General features: G+C 39.9%; 1 protein-coding gene across 16 annotated transcripts in view; it reads left to right on the top strand.

Annotated features, from left to right (window-relative positions):
• The window catches only part of INPP4A (inositol polyphosphate-4-phosphatase type I A), a 134,212-nt gene that overhangs the window by 26,598 nt on the left and 91,478 nt on the right, over nt 1-16,136 (top strand). For 7 of the 16 annotated variants that reach the window (XM_074815045.1, XM_074815043.1, XM_074815042.1 and 4 more), the window contains exon 1: nt 11,893-12,087. The exons of 3 other annotated variants lie outside the window; for them this stretch is intronic. The gene's annotated coding sequence lies outside the window, so the exon portion shown is untranslated. Of the gene's footprint in view, nt 1-11,892; nt 12,088-16,136 lie in introns of those variants that run through there. 6 more of the 16 variants (XM_074815051.1, XM_074815046.1, XM_074815050.1 and 3 more) reach the window with 2 other exon arrangements.

The raw sequence follows: 16,136 nt of genomic DNA, 5'->3' as shown, positions 1-16,136 counted from the left end.
CTGTTTCTTATTAGGGTTGTTAGCTCTCACGTTTGAGAGATTGAGGATAGAGAAAAAGGAGTAACAGTCATTTCTGAATTGTCTCATTTTTGTGCTTGCAGATGATAGTAGGAGCACTCTAGGACTTGATAGCTGTTTAGAGATTAGTTTAGAGACATCATTCTCTGCACCAGCTGCTCTCAGTGCTCTCCCAGATTGAATGCTGAGGATGCTATGCAGTAGCTCATGTCTTGCTGGGATTAATTTTAGGCTATTTTGAAAAACCAGGGCTGGTCTGCTTTGGTACACAAATTGGGGTATGTTGAGGGTTATGTGAGCTGAAGACAGGTTTTCATTCTGACTGGTGCTTTATTTTCCACAATGCTGCATCTAAACCAGATTTGTGTTGTACTTCAGCTGTTACTACCTTTAGTTTTTAGAAACTAGGCTGAGACTGGAATACTATAATATTGGTCTCTCTCTGTCTACATGTTCTCCACCTTCCTCCACTGCTCGTTGTACTGTGAAAAAACTAATGAGTAAGAGATTGCTGAGGAAAAAGGAGGATGAGCAGCCTCCAAAACTTCCAAGATGTAAAGAAGCAGTCCCGTTAGTTATCCCTTCCTCCTGTATTTGTCATCCATCCCGTCAAGAAGAGCCTGTACTTGGTAACTCTTCCTTATAGTACAAAAAGTAGTGTGTGGACTTAAAGAGGACAATAAAAGGCAAGTGCTTCAGACAGCTGTGTTATGAATTTCAGGGTGTTGATTATAGTGTATCATAGGAGGCTTAAACTTTGCAGTACTGTTTTTTCTTTTTCTGTGAATGTGTAGCTTCTGCAGTATTAGAGGCCAAACCTGACATTGTACCTTTCCAGGCCTGCAGCCTGTGAAGTAAACTGTCTTGTGGAGGCTCTGCACAGCAGTTCTTCTCAAGTTACTGGTATTTTTCCTCTTGTTGGCTTTCCTGCCAGTGCCACACAGTTCTGAAAAATGGCGCTAGGGTCAACTGACAATGCAACGCTCGGAGAAAGCTGTAGTGACTATAAAGGAGTATTTCTGTTATAAGCCAAAAGCCCAGGAGTTTCAGGGATGGGTGGCCCAAACCAGCATCCAAGCTCAACATGTCATGTGTTTTGTGTAACTGAGCTACGGAATGCTTGGGGATAATGGAGGATTTGCATAGCTCTGTATGACAGCTTCAGTAGCCAAACCTTTGAGCATTGCTTAATGGCAGGCCAGGAGTTTCTGATCTGTGGTCCATGAATCAGTGGAAACTTGCATGGTATTGTTTTCTGTTTATTTATTATTACTGCCTTTATTGCATTAAAGAGGCTAAGCAAACCTTAAATGCTTCATGTTAAGTAACACTTGCTTTGATGGAAGAATTTTTTGCATGATGGTAAATGGTTAGTCCACTGAACAAGGAAGGCTTGATTCAGGGAATGGCTTTTGAAGCCTCTAGTAAGAGTTGTATGGTTTAGTGTCTTACTTGGGTTCCTGCCAGTCAGACTTGAACTTTCAGGGGATGATAGGTTCACATCAGAAAATGCCATTGGTCAAGATGTGATTAGGACCTTTTTCCAGGCTGAAACCTGCAGAGGTCTACACGGCGCTTCAGACAGCTGTGTCAGTGGACGAGGCCTTACCGCTGTGAGGGAGCGGTTAAGTACAGCAAAGTCTTAACAGCCTTAAAACTTTTCTGCCTAAATTCAAACCAGGGGAAACAGCTGAAAAAAAGTTCTGCGTTTTCTTCCAGAGACATGACAAACATTGGTTTTCTTGCCAAATAATACTTTTATAAAGCTTTCGTGATGATCTCTTCTCGGGTCCTTTTGTCTCCTCTCTCTCCCTTTACCATCACAGCTTCCCCAGGCATCTTGTTTTCTTGTGTTTGCTTCTGAGCAGCCTGTCAGGCAGGCAGCTCACTCTTGCAGCTTTAGAGATGTGTGCCTGTGTCTCTGCCTGAATCACTCCTCTCCTGAATCCACCTCCTTGGGTCTTTCTCCATCATACTGTTAACTGTGCCCTGTGTACTGTTGACTTGCCCTGTCACGTTTTCCCCTAAGATGACTTGCCTTGCAGTTTGGCCACTACTTTGTTCTCTGGTTCTCTAAACCAGTTTGACCCATTAGCAAGTGGTTCTCTAAACCATTCTCTGGTTCTCTAAAACAGTTTGTCCCATTAGCAAGCCACCACAATGCTATTAACTTTTCTCCTTTCAAGACCATATTCTAGGAACTGCTCTCAGGTTGGTAAAGTAACTGGAACTTCTATCTTCTTGATGGTAACATGGATCTTTGCCTTGCTGAGAGTCTTGATTCCCCAGCTCTGACATTTCCTGTTTCTGTCTGTCGTCTTCTAAAAACATCTCATACCTCACAGCCAAATTCTTCCCATCTATGTTCTATTTTGAGCTCTGCTTTTACTGGATAGTCTCCCTATTTAACTTTAGCACTTAAACCTCTGCAGCATTTCTGTATATCTTTGGTGGATTTTTTTTATATGTTGGTAGGACTGATTGGGGCATATTAGCACCAGTAGACTCCATCCCCTCTGGGTTTTAGAGGGAAGTGAGTGCCTTTAGAGAGGTGATTCCTGACACCTAAGTTATCAGCTTAGTTCCTGCTTAGCTTAGGTGCTCCAAATCACACTTTGCCTGTCTTGTTTCTGAGAAAGTAGAGAATTCAGTGCATTTTCTGACTCTCCTGAACATTCTTGTTAACGTAGTCTCTTCAGCCTCCAGATTGCATATAAGGGGTATGCATGGATTGTAGTTATTTTCAACCTATTAAAGAGATCAGAGGCATTACAGAATTTTAAGCCACAACTTTTTAATTTATGTTCTTAAATATTTATTTATTCTTGGTTACCAGGCTGCATCTGTAGGAGGAATCAATAGATTTGTTTCTTTAATGCAATTTTTGAAGTTCCCACTTTTTTTTTTCCTTAATGGGAGATTTTTCAAAGAAAAACTTAACTCTACAGACTAGTATTTTCCCTTTTTAGTACCTAAATTACAGGTTTTTAGCCCATAGTGATATGGAACATTGGAGTAATAAAGCTGAAAAGCCTTATTTTAAAAACCCCAAAAGATCACAAGTCAGATACCACCAGAAAGATCTTGCTTTCCTGTGTGGAAAGCTTTTTATGCAGGTTAAAAAAATCATTATTTCCTTCTCACTCTCTTATATAAGCTATAGTTGATACCAATTTCATGCAAAGTTTGTTACTATTTGTAAAAAGGTTCAGGTAGGTCTCCATGATATTTTTTGAACCTGCAATCAGTTATTTTTTGGAGGAAGAACTGGGGGGGAAAGAGTGGGTAGAAGAAATGTGCACCATTTTTGTACAGAAAAAAGGCTTGTACTGATTAGCTGCTATCTAAATTACAGTCTATAAAAATAAACTTTAAGCTCATTTATATGAAGCTGACAAAGCATCAGGTCCTTTTAAAATAGTGTTTGGCCAGTATTTGTGTGGTTTCAGCCTATTACATGAATTCCTTAAAAAGTCAGGCTATTTAGAAGCACTGCCTAACAGGTGCTGCTTGCATCTTCCCCTTTTTTAGACCCACTAAAAAGAAAGACACCCATACTTTTGAAACTGGTTTAATGTGAGGATAGCTTTTACTTCCTTTAATTTTAATGTGCCTGTTTCCTTTTCCATCTTAACTACAGCTGTTACACTGAATTACAGCCTCTGTATTTTAAGAGTCCTTCCATAGTTATGGGTGTGGATCACGTAGTTTTCATACTCTGCTGTGCCTGGCTCAAGGCAACTATGGCTCCATGCTGGTATTTGCCCTTAGTTGTGATTTCCTCACTGAACCGGTACTATGCAGTAGTTAACCAAGCTGGAGATAGTTCAGTGATTCTCAAGCAAAATGGATGGTTCTGAACCTGTAAATGACTATTCTTTGTGTTAGAGAGAGAATTTCTTACTCTGTTGAAGAACTGACACAGATAAAGGCTCTGTCGTCTTTCTCTTTTGCTCAGCTTGGTGTCTCTGTTCAATCTTGATATAGTCAGCCAAGATGAATATATTTTATTCTATTTCAGAAGCCCTTTCATGGAAGGTTATTAGAATTGTTTTTCCCAAGAGAAATTAACAGAGAATTAATGCTATTTTGGACTACAGCAATCGATAAAGTATTTTTACACTACCTGTTTTTATGGCTCTTGCTGACTTATGCTTGTATTGCTGATTTTGTATTTATAGCCAGCTCTCTTCAATATGTCTTCTTTATCTCTAAAATGATTTCATGAGTGTTTGAAATACTCCACTTGCAAAAGTGACTGTATTTTGGTGCACATTAGGAATGTGACTGTCATTTAATAAATATTTCTTTAAACAGTTCTATATTGATTAGAATCAACCTCACGAGATTTGGATGGGGGGTAAACGGATATCTTCCTTGCAAAACTAAGCATTATCTTTGAAAGAAAGCTTGTCCGATATTTAGTGCACTAATTGGAGCTTAAGATTCAGTTCCCAAGACTCTTTGGGTAATGTCAGGCAAGTAATGAATAATATCATTACAAGCTAAGTGAGGTGGGCCCTAGAAACTTGTGCCTCTGAGCCTCAGGCTCTATCTGTTTCATTCTTCCATTTGAAAAAACAAAACAAAACAAAACAAAACAACAAAACACAACCACCCAGTCCCACACCCCCCAAAAACCCCAAAATTCATGAGCTGGGGGGAGGGAAACCTTACCTTCCTCCGTTTTGAGTTAAAAACTCTGAGGTGATCTGGAGAATAGATTATGAGGATACCGTGACCTGCTGTCTCCCACATCTCCAGGTACATCCTTTTTCTTTATCCTGACTCTGTCTCAGGTGCAAAACACATGCCAACAGACCTATGTTTTTCACCAAACTAGTCTCCATGTCAAGGGAGCCTTGTGTCTGTGGCCCAGGCAGGGCTGGGAAAGGGCAGCTGCAGCTCCCAGTTGTGCAGGGTGGCAGGACCCGTGGTCTGTGACCACTGCGAGCCTCATTGGGCAAGTGCAGGAGTAGCCATCAATTCCAGACAGCTAAGTACATCACAGACAATTAGAAAAAGATGGAAGTAGGGGAGGGCAGGGTAATAGAAAATATGTTTTACCGCCTTTATAATATAAAAGGATGATGCCAGTAATCTTACCAGTTTAGGCTGGTGGAACTGAACTGTTAAAAAGGGGTCATATGTGGAACTATGCACATCGCTTTTCTGCATAGCTGAAATTGTTTAGTGACTTAGATGGATCTGTTGAACAACTGAATGAAGGTATGCCATACATTTGATGGGAAACTGAGTGAATGAAGGCTTTGTATTATAGATATCAAAAAGTTACCTTTAAGCAGCACAGTTACCAGTGTTTTCCATATAATCATAATTCCTTGATGCTAATCATGCTTCCTTAATACAGACACACGAACATTGTTACAGAAGGTCAATGAGACTCTAATAATGCATTAAACCTGGTAATCAAATGATGCGATGCCTTTAATTATTATCTGCCCAGTCTAATTCCCTTTAAATTCAAGGGCTCAGAGTCTTTTCCTAACTATATGATGCAAACATCTGTAATCTCTGGTCTCCCTTTAGTTGCCAAGACATCCCATGCAATGAGACCTTTTACCATACTAGGAAGTGAAAATAATCTAGAAATATATATAGCAATATATCAACGCAAACTTCTGGATTATACATAAACAAATGAAACTGATTAAAAAAAACCCCAAAGCAACCACTCATTGCTCTTGATATATACCACCTGATCTTCCAGTATATATATGGAAAAAGATATAACTGGTGGAAGAGCCAGCAAATGGAGCACAGGGGTCTTTTGGGGGCAGTCTCTATTTTTATGTATCTGAAGAAAAATAAAATGGTTTATTTAATAAGGAGATTCTGAACCTGTTATTATTTTTTGTATTTTTTGCCTTCTCTTATTATCTGTGTAGGTTTGCTGGTTTGTAGTTGACTGTTCTTAGAATAAGACATGTAGCCTTTAACGTTAAGATTTTTTGAAATCACACTAAAAACACTGAAGCGCTACTTTTTGTGAGCTTTTTCTGTGGCCTAATTTTAGGAAAAATCCCAAATGATCTGAAGTCAATTAAGTTCTGAATGTCAAAATTTAGATTAATCAGGAAAGAAACACTTCCATTATCAACACTTTTAATAAGCTTCTCCACCTCAGGGTCCCACTGGTCTGAATTCTGATATGCAATCCAGCGTGTATAGTACATTAATCTTTGAATGGTCCCGTTGATATTTGGTGGCATTAATCTGGGGAATAATTTACAGTGCACCACAAATAAAGGTTGGATTCACGTGTAGAGACTTAAAATTTGTGAGCTTGCAGATAGCTCTTTCTGATTGGTTTGTTACATAATTTCTAAAAGAAGAAATAAAGAATTTTGAGAGAGAAAGAAGAAAAATGGTTTAACCACAGCTTTCCTTTTATTAGATCGTTTACTGCTCAGCATACATTTGGGGACCCTCTTAGCTTTCTGTGAAGTGCTGTATTACATTATACTACAACAGGACTTTTTTTTGCATGGCAAAGGCAAAGAATGCCAATAATAGGAATAAGAGAATGAGGCCCTTAAGTGTGTCTAGGCTGGCAGTTCCTTTTCATGACCTTACTAATGAGGAACGCATGGGAAGATGATTTCCTTGTTAACAGGAGTGCAAAGGAGTACAAATGACTTGAAAACATGACAAAGCATTAGAAATCTGTGTGCAAACACAGAAATCTTGCATTACAGTCACTCTTTCTTCATGCAGATGAGGAGGAGTAAATTTTCTAAGAAATGTTGCAGAATAGTCATCAAAACTGTCCAGCTTTACATTCAGTTTTACTGTTTCTTGATTTAGTTTACCCAGTGCAGCAGATGGTACTGAGAAAACAATAAAGTCTTTGCATTGACTTTCTCCAGCATTGACAATAGTTCTTTCTGAGGCATTTGAAGAATCTACCAGTCATAGGTCACAAAGACCAGCATGAGATCTGCAAGTCCTGCCTTGTGAAAACAACAGGAAAAACTTCACTTAGAAAATGTATAGTGTATTGAATGAGCAAAATGAATGGATGTAGACAATTCCCACCAGAGTATAGCATTTTGTCAGACAGCGCAAGGAACCATGATGTATAAGTCATGCAGTAACATATGCCTGCCTCAAAATGAGTTTATGTCTGTGTTTGAGTGTCTCTCTTGTTAGGATTCACAGATCAATATCCAATTGAAATTATTGTGAGTGCAGAAAATGGGGCACACTGGTTGGAAACTGAGAAGTAGTTGTGCATTATAGAGAAAAATAAAGACTGTTTGGAATCAGAAATTTGTGTCGATGTTGGTAGAACAGATTTTAATATTCTTGGAAGCCTGGAGAGACCAGGTGTTTTCTGACATGCTTTCTCTGTTATCCAAAGTGATCTCTACAGCATGTACGTAAGATTTGAGATTACAGATGCTTCCGTACTTGCACTGAGTAGTTTTTTAGGAAAAATCAGAGCTCCACATCTAAGGAGAATGACATCAGGCACACAGTAATTGCAAATGGTGCATCACTTGATTATCAGGTTTAATGTATCATTAGGGTCTTGCTGACCTTTTCTGTCAGTGCAAAACATGGGCAGATGTTGGCATTAAAAAGAGAACAGATGTGGATTGATATGAGCAGGCCAGCTGCCAAAAGGTCAGCTGACACTATGCTGACATCAAGTGTGATCTGGGGAGTCTTCCTTATCCAAGCAAGCCTTCACATGCAGCAAATGTATGGATACTTTTATACACAGGAGCCAGAGCAGTGTCTGTAAACGAGTGTCTCATCTGGTCAGTACATCTTTGTTGCTATGAGACATGTTTTTCTTGTCTTGTTTTGGCTGATTTCTCTGATCTTAGTGTCTCGGAGTCTCTTGTTTCATCTGCTGAGAACAGACCATAAAGAGGAAATGGGCATTTAGGTCATCGTGTGCATTTTCACTAGATGCACAGAAGTACTTCCCTCCGAGATCTGCCTGCAGTATGTTGCAAGCAGCTTGTAACTTTTTAGTCTCTTTCTAGTGCAGGATATGTATCTTTGGATTGTTATAAGAAAAATAAAAAAAAATATATTTTACTTGGGTCATAGCTATAGCAGTGACTTGAGGAGGTGATCTTGGTGAAGAGATGTACTTGTCTGGTGGAAATGGTTTCCCACAGACTCTTGTGGGTTGCTTTGCTAACTGCTTTTGTAGAGATGGGTGCAAGATGCTACTGAGCCATTGCTGGATGATGTAGTGACGGTAAAAAGTTCAACCACTATAGTGTGTCCTGTTATTTATCTTCAGAAGCCTTGAGATAAGTGTGATGAATAAGGACATCCTCTACCCTCCTCCCATATGTAATCACTAAACCTCTGCTTTCATGTGTGGCTTCCTCTGTTCATTGTCTGTGCAGGATAAAGGTTCTGGTGCTGATGCTCTTCCCAGCAGGAGTTTCAATTTTCCTGAGAAGCAAACAGGGCTTTTGTCATAGCATATCAAAATACCCATGACAGGTAATTAGCTGGACGAAATGTACCTACTACTGAGATGCGCTGAATGGGAAGTCTGATGGGCTAGTGAGCAAAACACTGAAATCTAGTTTCTGCATTTGGCTTTGCTGTGGACATGTGGAACAACCTTGGTCAAGTCGGTTAGCTGTGCTTTGTAAGATGATGCAAAAAGTATTTGTCTTCTCAACTTTTTGCCTATGTCTTCTCAAAATATGTGCTCCTTCTGCACTCTTCTACTGTGTATGTGCATAGTGCTCACCTCCATGTGTGGCTGCTCACTGATGGGGGCCTTTGGAAAGTACTGCAGTGCCTGTAACAACGGTAAAGGGAGTGTGAGCCTCTACAGAAAATGTGCGCTGCTTTTTGTCTTGAAAACATGCAACAGTGCTCCTCAAAAATTAGTATCTCTGAACTCCCACCTTTCCACAGGTTTCAAAAAGACAAGGCTACAAAACATTAGGATGCAGCAGAGTATGCAGCTGATGGAAAGATGACTGGAAGGCTAGGACAGTGAGGGGGGAAGGAGGAGGGGAGGCATCACTGTGGTTACTGGTGCAGTGGTCCTCAATCAGCTTCTGCTGCCTTGGGAGCCAGCTCTGTCCTTGAAGAAAATGAATGCCTTTTTTTTTTTGTTTTCCCTAGGACAGTATAGGTAAGAGGAAAAAAAGGCTCGAGAATGAGAGTAGAGGTTGATGTTCTCAATAAAGACAATCTGACTGTAGGCTGAGCTTTCATGAGAAAGCAGGTTAATATGGAATCTGGAACCTGGAAGAGGCATGGGAAACCATTTCCACCATCATTGGCATAATGATGACTTTAAAAAAAAAAAATCCTGAACAAACAAATTCCCAGAGACAGGAGGATGATGAGGAGGAACAGGATTCTTTAGCCTGACATGTCTGGGGTACCATGTTGAATAGGTACTATAGAAAAGCCTTTGCTTGCTTGATTCCTAAAGGAGAAGGAGGTAAAAATGTTTTCTCTAGTCCTTAAAGAGTATATGTGTGCATTAAAGAGTCTATACTGCCTTTTAATGCAAAATCTCTTGCAGCAGTGTTTAGTTTTGCAGACTGTACTAAACTCCTATTCAAGATTTCATCCACATTAGTGTAGGTTTTTGGGGTTTTACCTCTGCTGGGTTAAGAAGCTTCAGGTTTTCCCAATTTTAGACCCAGGATCTAAACCCTTTCTACTGTAGAAGGTCCAGCTAAGGAGACTGGTAAATTAGGCAACACGGAACTGCTGCCTACAACAGCTAGATCACTTCTGATTTGCAGATGAGGTCATTTGTAGTTGAGGCAAGTATGTGCGTTTGACACAGTGCGTGCTCTTCGTATGCTTTATCTCTTGAAGGCCATTAACAGCTCTTTTTTTTTGAGTCATCTTTGATCCAAATCTATGCTTTTACGTGGACAGCAGCACAAAATTGAATGTAGATGCACAATTACGTGCCATACATTTGAAACCAGACAAACAAAAACCGCCACCACCACCCCCAAAAAACCCTAAAACCCCCAGACATTTGAAGTACCTTCCAGTTTTGTCTTCCTCTCTGCCAGTGTCATAGATGCCATTTGGACCGTAGCCTTGCTGTTAGTTTTCCTATTTAAAATCTCAGGGGTCTTGGTTTGGGTTTTTTTGTTGCTATTGTTGTTATTTTTTTTTTTCCCTTTCCCTAGGCATGCTGTGGATTTTAGCATTCTTTTGCCTATTCAGCCATTTAAGACATAAAAATAAAGCCTTGAAAGATTGACGGGAGCAAAGATTCACTGTCATTAGTAAATTGGGGGAAAGGATGGGATTCAACAGGTTTTCCAGGTGATAGATAGAATACTGGTGGTTTTAGGGGAAAGAGTTTATTTCAGTGTATCTTCATAGACACCAGCTATTCTTTATCCCCCTTGTTTATGTTATCTCCATGACCATGCTTCAAGGATTGTTTTGCTCAGCTTGATTCCTTCTCATCTCTTGATCCCTGCCAAGCCAGTGTTCTTGGCTGCTTTGAGATACATACAGCGAGTAAACAATTGCCATCAGTAGTACAAAGTTCGTTCAGCAGCTTTAGTAACAACCAGATACAGTACTGAACAGTGCCATGCACATACTTAGATTGGATGGGTGGGCTTACCTTTAATTTGTTTGGGCTTTGCAAATAAGGGATTCTTTAAAAAGCCAAAAACCACAGAGCCATGAAAGTCATGCTTTGATACTAGCTTTTCCATGAGAAATCTCAACACAAATCTGTTTATCTGGGCAATAGCCAGCTGGACATTTGCAAAGTATGAGGAAAGATGTTTTGTTGTAAATGCTTTGACATAAACCAAGTGCCTTTTTCCCCAAACTATCTGGGATGTTTATATGAATGGCTGTTAAGCAGGTCTGTACATTTTAATGGCATTGTTCCTTTGGCCAACAGCTTCTTTTGACAATACTCTCTTGATTCATCCCACCATAATTTGTTTCCATATGGTTGACCTGCTGGCTCAGTAGTAGAGGGCTTCATCTGCCTCTTTTGAAGGCTGGATTTACTCAACACTGCAACTGCTTAGTATAACGTGCCTTTCAGAAATAAAGTGTAATCAGTACAGCAGTGCATATCAACCCTGTCTAGCATTAAGTGCCTGACTTTGGCGTCATGATGCCTGTTCTCAGTTGTATGTGGTGGGGAGTCTGGAAATAAACAGGCGATTAAATTGCTTCTTTGACTGTGGTGATCGGTGCCTAGTGAGATGGATAGCTGTGGGGGAGACTGCCAGAATTCAACCCTAAACCCAATTGTGCTGCCCCTGTCTATAATGCAGCTATGCTCTTTTTCTATAGGCACTTCTCCCTGCTAAACTGGTGTCAGGCACACAGGATTTCCGCTCATGTGCATCCTATAGTTTTTCCTACAGTTCTTTTATCTCACTGCCTTTGGGACCAAATTTGTCCTCCCCAGAGTGCTTAATGAAATCAGAGGCACTTTGCTATAAAATTTTCATGAATAAATGTATATTGCCCTAAATCAATGCTTTTGTTTTAGAATCTTTCCTGGGGTATTTGAGTTCTTCCCCTAATCTTGATGAGAGGTATGAGCCCACAGATGCCTTGTCATAGCACACTGCCTGGCATACGCCAGTATTATCCTGGCTTGCAGAGCAAGCTTTTGCATTCAAGATAAATATATTTACAGTGAAGAAAGAAACAGAATTGCCATCCTGGAAAAAAACCAAACCAACAAGATTATGTAGAGGATGAAATCAAACTTGCTGCTGCCAGAAGAAGCTGGGGCAGTCTGCAGGCGTACGCAGACGCACACAGGCATGCCTGCACGATAGAGCAGGAGCAAGCGAGCCAGAGGAAGCCTGAAACTTAAACTCCTCCTGCAGCTCTGCATCTGCTCTGAGTCACTGGTATGACTCACACTGACAGCGTTCACGTTAGCTAGCGTTCAGATGGAGCAGCTCTGGCAACAGAAGAAGCAGGTTATATTATTGATTACCTGCTGCAGCAGACGGTTGCGCCAAGAATTTTTTTTGCGAACACAGATGAAAGAGAGGAGGCTCTGTTGAGCACCGTTTTTATTATTGTTTTCTTAAGGTAAGAATGCCTGTTATTTACTAGAGAATGATAGGAAGGGGGATTTAGAGCTTGTGAAGGCAGAGTCTCTTTCTGCTCCTGCCTATTCTCAGAGGACGTTGATCTTTGGAGCTGCGTTACTGCAAAGCTTTGTCTGACTGTTTGCAGTGCCATATGGAGAATCATATGGCTAATGGGCAGTGCATGTCCTAGGAAACAAAATAACTATATTCTCATTCATTGATGTTATGTAAGGCATGGCAGCCATGTTAAGGACAGAAGACCTCTTTCGAAGAAACAGTGCTGCTAGATAGATGGTAGGGCAAGGAAAACAACTAGTTTTTAAGCAGCGCTCTGTTCTTTGGAGAGCACTGCCATTCTGTAGTTCTTGCTTAAAACTAAATGTACTGACTTCTGAATTTCTGTGTTAATAGAATAAAAACCAGTGGCATTAGAAATAGCAAAATAATTTTTTACGTTTAGAATCAGAGTGTTGTTTTGCCTTCAGCATTCAGGCAGGGAGTGTGTACATGCTGTGATACGTGAAGTGGGTGGATGTAAACAGTTTCTTCAGATACTTTAAATGATATTTCCAGATATTGGGGTCATTTTCATTTTGTGCCACTAAATGCCCACATATATATGTATCCTGTCCTGACAATTGATTACATGCAAAAAGTGGGACATATTCTAGTTAGTGTTGACATTTGCATAAGCGATAAAGCAGGTTTTTTTGTAGTGGCTTTATTGCTGTTTTATTCACTCTGGTGCTATAATTTTAATACAGTCTAAACTGGAATCACTTATTATTCTCATGTAGAATCCATTGAGTCTTGAGCCTTTGCTGTACTCCCCACAAGAGGCTAAATTAGGGATTTGGTTTGTGAACCGCAATAATTATCTTTATTTCATTTTTCTTTTATTTCAATTTTCTCCCCTCCCCCCCCCCCCCCCCCCCCCCCCCCCCCCATTTATTTGGATGTGCAAGGCACTTTAAAGTGCATCTTACAGTGAGGTTGGCGGCTGCTCTTAGTAACAAGGGAACCTGGCTACTTCTGTGTATTATTTTCAGAATGAGAGAATAAGGATATTTTCAAAAACTGATGATTTACTATCTTACTTTTCAGCTACTTGAAACTACATTTCCTTGTAGAATTTACATTAAAATGACTACTGTCTTCTCTCAAAGAAATATAGTGCTATAGTAAGGTCATTTAAAAATTACACCAAACTTTAGGAGGTGGTTCATCTATTTACTGATTTATAGCATTCATTGATGCACAGTGTTTTCATTGCTATGAATTAACTAGATTTGGTGTTACTACCTTTTTTTTAAAAAGATTAAGTTTCATAATAAAATGGAAAGTAAGGTTTATTAGTGCATTTGTAGTATCTTTACACTTCTTGTGGCATCTAACTTGGAAAACTGTAGTGTGAGAGAAGCTTTTAAAACAACGTCACTCATGGATGCCCATCTCCTAGAGCAAAATTTTGGTGACTAATTTTAATGATTTATGTTTCTGATGTAAAGTATTTCTTATGTTACAGCATTATAAATGCAAGCTGGTTTAAACAATGTTGGGGTTAGTTTTAGGACTGCTCAGTAACAAAGTTCTGGCACATGGCAGTCTTTCCCTCCCAAATCCAAACAAGTCCAAATAAAACAGTCTTTACAAGTCTTTTCCACTGATTTGTATCTGAATTATTGTTTTCTAAGATCGTGTGTCAGGATTGTGTTTGCCTTCATGTTTGCCTTTAAGTATGTATGCATTTAGAGTACAAATTCTGTATTATGTCAAACCAGAGCAAATAATTTATGATAATAAAACTCAATTATCTTCAATTGAGTTTGCATAATTCTTTATTAATGCGTTGTGGACACAGTTAAATAATTAACAGTTAACATTTTGAAAATAAATTTCAAGGACATGCTTAACATCTAAAAGCTTGGATGAGAGCTTCTGAGTCAACAGAACCCCAAAGGCAGCCTCTCCATCCTACTTGTCCATAAACTCTTCGTGCAAGTGTTGACCACTAGAAACACCTCCCTCTGATTCATCTCATTCTCCTGCTGCCTGCTATGTCCCTCTTTCTGCTGCTGGAATGCCACTAAGTGAAGCAGAGCATCAGCTGAAAAAAGAACAAAAAGCCCAGCCTCGCAAGATAACTGGACAGTTTGTTTTATATGAGTTGGAAAGCTTCTGGGAAGAGCTAAAGCAATTTTAGTGGTGTTTGTTGTGATACTGTCTTGATAATTACATGCCGCCTCTTGGATATATCAACAAGGCACAACTAAAATGTAAATATCCAAGGCAGGAGAGATTGTGCAGGGAAGTGATCATAACTTTGTGTTAAGTGCAAAGGAAGCAGCTGCGTTTGATCCTTCTATGCAGGAATTTTGTAATAAGAATAATAGGGCTTGTCAGAGTCTGGTCTATAGACATCTTGAAAGTTAGTTTTTGTTGCTTTAACTTGGCTTTGTATCAGGCCGTAAAAGCAACAAATAGCAGAAGCTGTTGGGACCATTTCACCTGTACTTCTGGCAGGACTTGAAGTGTGAGAGTTGATTATCTCCTTGGCCTTTCTTTTCAGTAGTAAATGTTTGTTATTTCCAGCTCACTGTTCTCCCCTCCTGTTCCTAACCTACAGGACATCAGCCTGTGCTTGCACGCCTGGTTTTCTTGTCTCTGCATTACTCCAGAGCCCTGTTTTGTTATCTCTGCCCTCGCTGAAGCTTTTGCAGACTTCCTGCTGAAATTTAAGACCCCTTTTTTGATTCTCACTTCAGCTGCTCTACTGTAACCTGTTTAATGATTCTCTCCCCTTGGTAGGTTTTTCACCTAGGCAAGCCTTAAATGGTGCAAAGCTCATGTAATTCAGCTCTTCCCTTTTGCTCCTGTGCTGCTTGTGTTGTGAACAACAGGTGGGATGTTCAGCTGTTCTTTTATTTGTTTCTTCCTTCGTAAAACCTGCTGCTTTTTTCTGTGGTTTCCTTTGTGGCCATGCCCTAACTGTGTTATTCTGAGCCCTTCGTCTTACTTCCTGGCACTTGGGAAACAATGCTGCTGGATTAGCTCTGATCTCTTACATGTTCTGCTTCCTCAGTCCTTGAGCAGAAGTTTTGAAACGGGCAGTGCCATGGTCCTTGTGCACGCTGTTCTACCTCTCCCTGCTGTGGTAGGGGGAAGTGACTCTGCAGAAAACATAGCTGTTGCTGTGGGTAGTAAGTGGAGAAATGAGTGGCATGGAGAAAATAAGCATTTCTCCAAAATTCTTGAAGCTATGAAACCTTTAGTGGGAGGGAGCACTTACACTCTCTTACACAAAAGCTGCGTCAGCAATGATTTATAGCTTGCCTTGCTAAATGGCTGGTGAAGAACGTAGGGGAAATCCAGTCTTGTTATTGAAATGAATTTACATGAGTCATCTTTAATATGGGTGATTTTTTGATCGTATTACAGTTTTACCTAATGATCAACCCAAACTGCAGCAGTGCTGTATCAGATGCTGTTTTACACATAGTAGAAGGTGGTCTGTGCGCTGAATAATGGGGGTTTTTTTCCACAAAACAGGTTGCCATATTTTCTATAGTGATTTGCTATTTGATATTAGACTTTCTGAAAGAGGACTCTGCAGAAAAAGCAGCAGTATATTGGTGTTTCTGTAGTACATCCTTGTGTCACAGAACAGCACAGCATTTCTGTTGCCACATTAAATTTGAAAAGGAGTGAGGGAAAAAGTTTGAGGGCTTTTTTAACAAGTTTTTATTTCTTTTTATCTAATGTTATAAATAAGCCACTGGAAACTGGAGTTATATTGAAATAAAGTCCTGCACTGTTCGCAGTACTGAACCATTGTATTTGTTGGAGAACTCATCTTTTTATTTGCGTAATTTTTAGAAATGACAATTTTTGCATCAATTGGTTTGGGGGTCTTTTATTTGTATATGTGCATGCATCTAGAGGGCATCTGCTTTGTCCCTTTTCCTGTTTTCTGAATAAATCGTCTTGTCTGGATTAGATTAGTTGCTTGGTTTTATAGAGGAAAGGGAGAGAACTGTTAAATCTTCA

Source organism: Strix aluco, chromosome 2 (genome assembly GCF_031877795.1).
Source record: "Strix aluco isolate bStrAlu1 chromosome 2, bStrAlu1.hap1, whole genome shotgun sequence".
Lineage (NCBI taxonomy): Eukaryota > Metazoa > Chordata > Aves > Strigiformes > Strigidae > Strix > Strix aluco.
Note: the sequence above shows the minus strand (reverse complement) of the source record. Positions and strands in the feature narration are given on the sequence as shown.